Consider the following 7,202-nt stretch of genomic DNA (forward strand, 5'->3'; position numbering starts at 1 on the left):
CTTAGGTGAGCCGGTGCATTTAGAGCATATCGCATGTGTGAATTTCTACGTGGGTGTAGCATATCCTGATGCTTGGTTTATGGGGGACTTGTCATCACATTTATGCTGCAAAAGCCATTGCATTTCTTATGTGTTGCATTGCATGGTGAGGAGAGTGATTCTGATGATGCCATGGACCCGGTAGATTAATCGGGGAGTGCAAGGCTATGATATGGGTGGATTATGAGACACGGACCAGGTAGGTTAGCCGGGGAGTGCAAGGTTTTGAAGGACAAGAAAAGACAGGTCAGGAATGATGATATGGGTAGCCCATCTAAGGCTGCAACAGGTTTGTATGTGGGACTTGGGCGCTAATGTGTGTCTTATGTGGGCCCTAATGACCGTTTATGTGCAAAGATACTTTATGTTATGCATTCGAGGTAGAAGCACGTATGGTTCATGGCATGGTATGGTTTTACATTGGCATGATTTGCATAGGGTGTTATGGGAAGAGTTCTGTCTTTAACCCATTGCCTTTCTTTCTAGAGCTTGTTGAGTCTCGTGACTCACGTTTGCTTTCCATCATTCCAAGTAAGAGTATCTTGAGATCGCAGGTGTGTACGTCAGAGTTGGGTCCAGATCATCGAGTCATGATAGCAAGTACAGAGTTCTCCCGAAACAAGATCCTGGGTGTTGCGTGCTTGGTCAGTGTAGTACTCTCATGTTCATGAGTTGAGGGTATGTTATGTAAGCCAGGTGGGCACACAGTGTGAATGTTTATGTAAGGATTGTGATTATGAGTTATATGATGTAAAAGAAAAGGTATGGTTTCAATAAGGGTTATAGGTGTGTTTTAGCTTGTGTTATTGTTCGGTATCATCTAAGTAATGACCCTCTCACGGATCCTCTTTGTGCATAAAGAGGCTCCAGTAGACGAGCCGTTACAATACCAGTAGGGTCATAGGTGACATTTTAGAACAATTGACCGAGTTTACACAAACCTTGAACTTGAGTGAACCTGGCGAGCTTCCAATCCAACCCAATCAAAATTCCGTAGGTCAATGTCTTGGGGAGGAAAAATTGGACCAAAATGATGTGAGAATAGAAGAAGCCTAGGAGGAAGAAGAGGATAAAACTCAAGAGCCAAAATGTGAAGATACCATGAGCCTAGCCAAACGTGAGCCTAAATTTATGTCCTTTAGGCTAGTCTATCTAGAGAGGGATCACATAAAAATAGACATGTCCAAGGTGTTTACAGAAGTTAGAATTAACATTCCACATTTAAATTTAATAAAACAAACACCTCTGGTTTATGAGTTTTCAAATGATATTTGTGCTTTAATTAGAAAAATCAATTTACATCTTGTTGAAAATAATTTTGTAAGTGCTTCACGGTTGATGCTTAATGTTTTGATTCAATGCGTGACCACTTATTTGATACTAAATTGGAAAAAGCGAAAAAAATAAAATAATGCAAAAAAAATAATAAGTGTTTTTAGAAAAAAAAAAAAAAATTGTGAAATGTTGTTAGGTAAGTAATTGATAATGCATATAATACATTTTATTAGTGTTTGAAATTGATCTATTATGCAAATAATTTTGTTTGACTTGCTAATATTGTTTTGTGTGGTATATGTGATTTTATTGGGCCTCTTAAAAAAAACTCTAAGAAAAATAAAAATATATATAATAAAATAAAAAAATTATTTTTTTTAAAAATAATAATAAATAAATATATATATATACACACACAAAAAAAAAGAAGATGGAGAAAAGAAGGAGGCAGACTTAACGCTGATGGCAACCACTTTTCTCGGGCAGTGCAATCACACTGCCCTATAAAAGAAATGACACACTGCCATATAAAGAAAAAAATAGATGCCAAGTGTTGAAAAAAGAGACACCAAACGTGACCCTGCACTTATGGCACGCCTCGAGCCAAGTGTGGTTGTTGGAATAGTGACTTCCATTGTCCTATAAGAGACCCCATATCTGTATGAGGCAAGCCACACTTCTGTGAGCTCAATCTTTTATCATTTGTGTTGTTCTTCGATTAGGTACTCTTGTCTCTTTTGTAAGGTTCATAGTTTTGTTTTACTTTTTTCTTACTATAGTTGTGTTTTAAAAAAAAAATGATCTTTAGCTCTCAAAAATTCGCAAGTACTATCCATTTCTCCCACAAAATGATTTGAAAAAAATGTATGCTACTAGGTGTGAAAAACTTAGGCTGTTGATGTGTAAAAACATCCCTGAAGATATTCGCTAGTTGATTGAAGCAAAAGTTCGATTTACTGGCGAAACTCCACCTAGTTTTAAGCACTTTCCAGGATTGGGAAAGAGTAATTTTTCAAAAAAATGAAGAGCGAAAAGATTAAATAATTATCACAAATGTGCTTGATGGACCTGTAACACATGATGCAAATCTGTTGAGTTCGTGTCCATAAATCGAGAAGATAAAATTAATTTCATAAAGGATGGATTGAGTAAAGAGTCTTTGGATGATATCCGATTGACTCTTGAGATGCATGCGTGTGGAATAGTGCAACGAGAACTTCTTGCTTTATGGACCCAGTTCAGAAGTGACTACCAATGCTATAGTCTTGAGAATCTGATTAAAAATAACCATGTTTGCCAATTTATAAAAAAATTGGATGGGAAGCCTATCCCTACTTCATAGAAGGTGTTTAAGCCGTTTCTAGACGTAAAACCAGAGGAAGATGTGAGCTACAATCACAACTACTTGTATACACGCATGATTTTTGTTTGTGTTTATTTATTGTTGAATTTGTGTAGCTCCTTTTGATCATCAAACCTCTTTAACCAGTTCTACTTTCAGGGCATACATAAAGAACTAACATAAATGGATGGCCAGCTAATTCGTCGAATCAATACCATATGTATACTATGCGACTCTCAACTCGGGAGTGATAGTCGTTACACAGTTGCAACAAGCGAACTTAGCCTAAAATTGAGAGAGAAAAAAATTAATTTGGTATATGGAGGGGGAAGTTGTGGATTGAATGGATGTGTTTCATAAGCTGCACATCTTGGAAAATCATATGTGGTAGATGAAATGCCAATCCCTTTAGCTGATCCATAGATTTTCGGGATTACATGCGCTCAACTTATAAGAACCACTTCTGTGTTTGAGAGCATTGCTTGTAAGATTTGTCAGTCAGACGCCTTCATTACTTTACCAAGAGGTTTTGATACACTTAAACAAATCTTTTGTATAATCGCCTGGCCAAGATGAATCTTTATACCAAACTCATTGGACTTTTAAATGTTCACCATTTTTTCGAGGGGTTGCTCTCTTTTCTTGATCAGGCTGTGGACCAAAAGTTCATTTCTCTTTCAGCAAAAAAGATTCTCATTTCTGCATCCACCATTAAGGAGCTGCTAGAGAAATTACACGCTTATGTTTCACAGCATGATTCTTACGAGCATCGGATAGAATGGTCTAAAGCAATTAGAAACAAGCGTTAAAGGAGTCCGATTAATTTAGATTTATCTCTATAAGGCAAGTCTATGATACGATGGCTGAGTAAGGAGTACTTTTTGTACTCTTGAGACGCATCTCTTTATTTTATGACTTGCATGAATTTTTTTTATTTCGATGTGGACAAAATATATATATATAGGGTATTCTCACTTGTTTGTTGAAGTTTTAGCAATTCATAGTAAACTTATAGACTTGTGGAGTTATAGGTATTCCTAACAACCCTATTTTATTACTGCAATTCAAGTTGGGGTGAAGTAAGGTATATTTATGAAATATCGGGTCCATGTTTAACTATGAATTTGCAATTGCATGTTTGTAGTTTTGTGTGAATTGTTTATTTTTATCCCCACCTATTAAAAATTAAAAAACAAACTGTGTGTGCTTCAAATAACGCTATCCCTAAAGCTTTGGAGTTATACACTGATAGCTGGTTAAGTTTGCAATACGAAACATGAATGCATTGATTTCTTATTTCAAAATATATATGTATGGAATTAGAATATGTGATTTGCATGGATCGAGTGTTCAACAATTAGAAATTTGTTTATCAGTCATAAAGTAAAAGACAATGGTAATTAGCTGATTAACACACTGCATTATCCCTCAATAGAAGTGGAGATTATTACCTGAGTGAGTGTTTGAGCCTAATAACCGTCGATTCTAAGTGAAATAAAACTTACTTTAAATATGCTTTATTGTTTATCTCATCTTTTCAATAGTTTCAAAACATCAATTTGGTTTGGATGTCTAGAATGATAGAAGATGAATTTGGCTGGTTTAAAACTTTGAATTAGGAGATTGACTAACATTGTTTTGTAGAAACATGATATTGCAAAAGGATTTCTAGCTTGACATTCTAATTAGTGGTCAATTTTGTAAAAAATTTGTTATAATTTCACTCTTATTTTGATCTTAAATTAGTTTAAATTGAATATTAATATGCATTTTGTGATTGCGTGCAGGTTTAAAAATATTAATATAAAAAAATATATATAAAATATATAAAATAAAAAAAATAAATATTATATATATAATATATGGATTGCATACTTCAAACAAGGAAGGCCCAAGTCCAAAACTAAATGCCCAGCTTGTGGAAGCTTCTTAGATATTTTGTTTATCTTTATATTATTAAATTAAATATTTTGTTTATCTTTGTATTATTAAATTAGATAATTGTGTGGTTTCCATTACATCTTGTGGACAATAAATAGCTCACTTGGTTGCACTTGTAACGATATAATTTTCTCCTAAATAAAAGCATAGTTGTGTTCTTAAAATTTTTCTCTCAATTCTTCAACTTTACTTTCTATATAGTTGTGTTCTATTATTTTTTTTTTATCTTTATTATCCACTGCCTGATATGGTCGGTTAAATACTGTTTTTTAATTTCTGCAATTTTAATTCTCGTCTTTCTATTATCCACCGCCTGATATGGTCAGTTAAATACTGTCTTTTAATTTTCACAATTTTAATTATCGTTATTTAATTTCTGTCATTTAAATTCCTATTAATTAATTTTCATATGAAGATGTGTGGCTAATAATTCTTGTGTCAAGGCAAGGACAGTGTCTGATGCCAAAATTTCCTGAGTTAGCTGGACTTCATTATAAGTTGAGGTGTTAAAATTAATATTTAGTTTTTTTGCCAAGCAGTTGAGTTTGGATTGGGGTATATGCCTAACTCGAAACCCTCATGCCATGTATGTGGGTTGCCCAATCTAGAAATATCATCATCCCCAAGCTCAAGTGTACTTTATATACATTTCGATTTATAGTGGTTGCTTAAGTTAGAGTCGGCATGCCATGTATATCAGTTACTATAATTAGAACCATCATTATCCCAAAACGTAATCAATAGCAAAAAATCTTAATATTAATTTAACTTGATGATACTATCTTTTGTGAGTCTTGGGAAATACTTGGATCGGCACTAAAATTGTCTTGACCCGAGATGTTTGGTTTTCAGTCGCACATTCAATTTTTTTTTTTAATTTTTTTTCCTAATATCAGTTGAATTGGTCTGACAAATTCGTTCAGCATATAAAAATTATTTTCCCTGCTTTCATTTCTATTTTAATAAAGATCTTTTAGCGAATTGATATGGACTCCCATCCAGTAAATAAATTTGTGCTGCAATGCACACTCATGCGCTGGCGAGTATAAACGCTCGACCAATTTTGCATTGAAAAATGATTAAATAATATAAATTATAAGGTGGGGATAAGAGCAATCACATTCGCTTGTAACATGTTGCCCAGCATATAATTCACAAACCTGCATAACAGAATGAACATTAATACTCAACTGATCTAGTCTTTTATAAATAGAGTCTATCTTAGCATTTAAAACAATAAATGCTTCAATTTCATGTATCCCAGCTAATCTCTTTGGCATAGTTCTTTCTGAAAGCCACTGATAATTATTTGCAGCTATTTCTTCCATCAAATAATAAGCCTCATCAGTGGATTTGCTCATCAAAGCTCCTCCAGTTGCTGCATCAATAGTGATCCTTGTCGAATGGCTTAATCCGCTGTAAAATGTTTGGACCAACAACCATTTAGGAAGCCCGTGATGTGGACACCTTGTCAACAAGTCTTTAAATTTCTCCCAAGCTTCATACAAAGTTTCCATATCGGCTTGGCTGAAGGTTGTGATGTCATTCCTCATCTTTGTAGTTTTTGTCGGTGGAAAAATTTTAGTTAGGAATTTGCTAGCTAATTCATCCCAAGTAGGGATGGTATCTACAAGAAGTGATGTTAGCCAATTCTTTGCTTTATCTCTTAAAGAAAAAGGAAATAACCTTAATCTAATGGTGTCATCAGATACATCATTGTGTTTGAATGTGTCACATATTTCCAAGAAATTTGCAATGTGAACATTTGGATCATCACTGGGTAATCCACAAAATTGGACAGAAGTTTAGATCATTTGAATTATTGCTAGCTTGATTTCAAAATTGTTGGCTTGAACTGTCGGTCATATAATGTTTGAACTTGTGTAATTATTTATGGAACACCATATTCCCTCAATGTTCTATTCGCTACTTCGTTGTTCATGGTTGCTTGTTATTCTGTTACTCTTCTTTCTCTCCTTAACCCACGAACAGTGTGTTCAATTTCAGGATTAAATAGAATAAGCTCAAGGCTTCTAACACGTTGCATACACAATTAAAGCACAACACTTGGTTCAACAAAAATATAAAAAAATAATCATATGTAAGTAATAAGAAGAAAAAAAATTAAATTGAAATCAAATAAAATGAAAGGCAAGAAACAATAATAATAATAAAAAAATTAGATACCAAAGTATAAAATAAAAATTTTAAACGTAATATAAGAAAGAAAAATAAAATAAAATAAATTAAAATGCAACTAGAATATTTAATTTTAGTAAATAGTGTGGTCAAATAATAGTTTTGGATCTAAATGCAATATGAATAATAATAATAATAATAATAATTAAAATAAAATTATGTGCAAACTATACAACGTCATAGAGATATAGAAAAAATATAACAACTAATAGATAAACAACTAGAATAGCTTAGATGGCTAGAGTATGTAATTGTTAACTACGAGGTCTTAGGTTCAAGTCCTCTTTCAGCATCTTTAAAATTCTTTTATAGATTTTGTTTTTGGCTTTAATTTACTATTATGGGTTATGGTGGAGAAAAGTGTGCCAATTTATAGTGGCCAAGATGGTGGAGTGGGTTGCTAAGG

At 33.4% G+C, this 7,202-nt stretch overlaps 1 non-coding gene across 1 annotated transcript; it reads left to right on the plus strand.

Moving 5' to 3' along the window:
• The first annotated feature begins 6,046 nt into the window (after positions 1-6,046).
• Positions 6,047-6,153, plus strand: LOC127807049 (small nucleolar RNA R71). The gene has a single exon (XR_008024588.1). It is a non-coding gene; the product is annotated as a small nucleolar RNA R71 (small nucleolar RNA).
• The last annotated feature ends 1,049 nt before the right edge of the window (positions 6,154-7,202 follow it).

The sequence above is a fragment of the Diospyros lotus genome, chromosome 7 (assembly GCF_014633365.1).
Source record: "Diospyros lotus cultivar Yz01 chromosome 7, ASM1463336v1, whole genome shotgun sequence".
Taxonomy (NCBI): Eukaryota; Viridiplantae; Streptophyta; class Magnoliopsida; order Ericales; family Ebenaceae; genus Diospyros; species Diospyros lotus.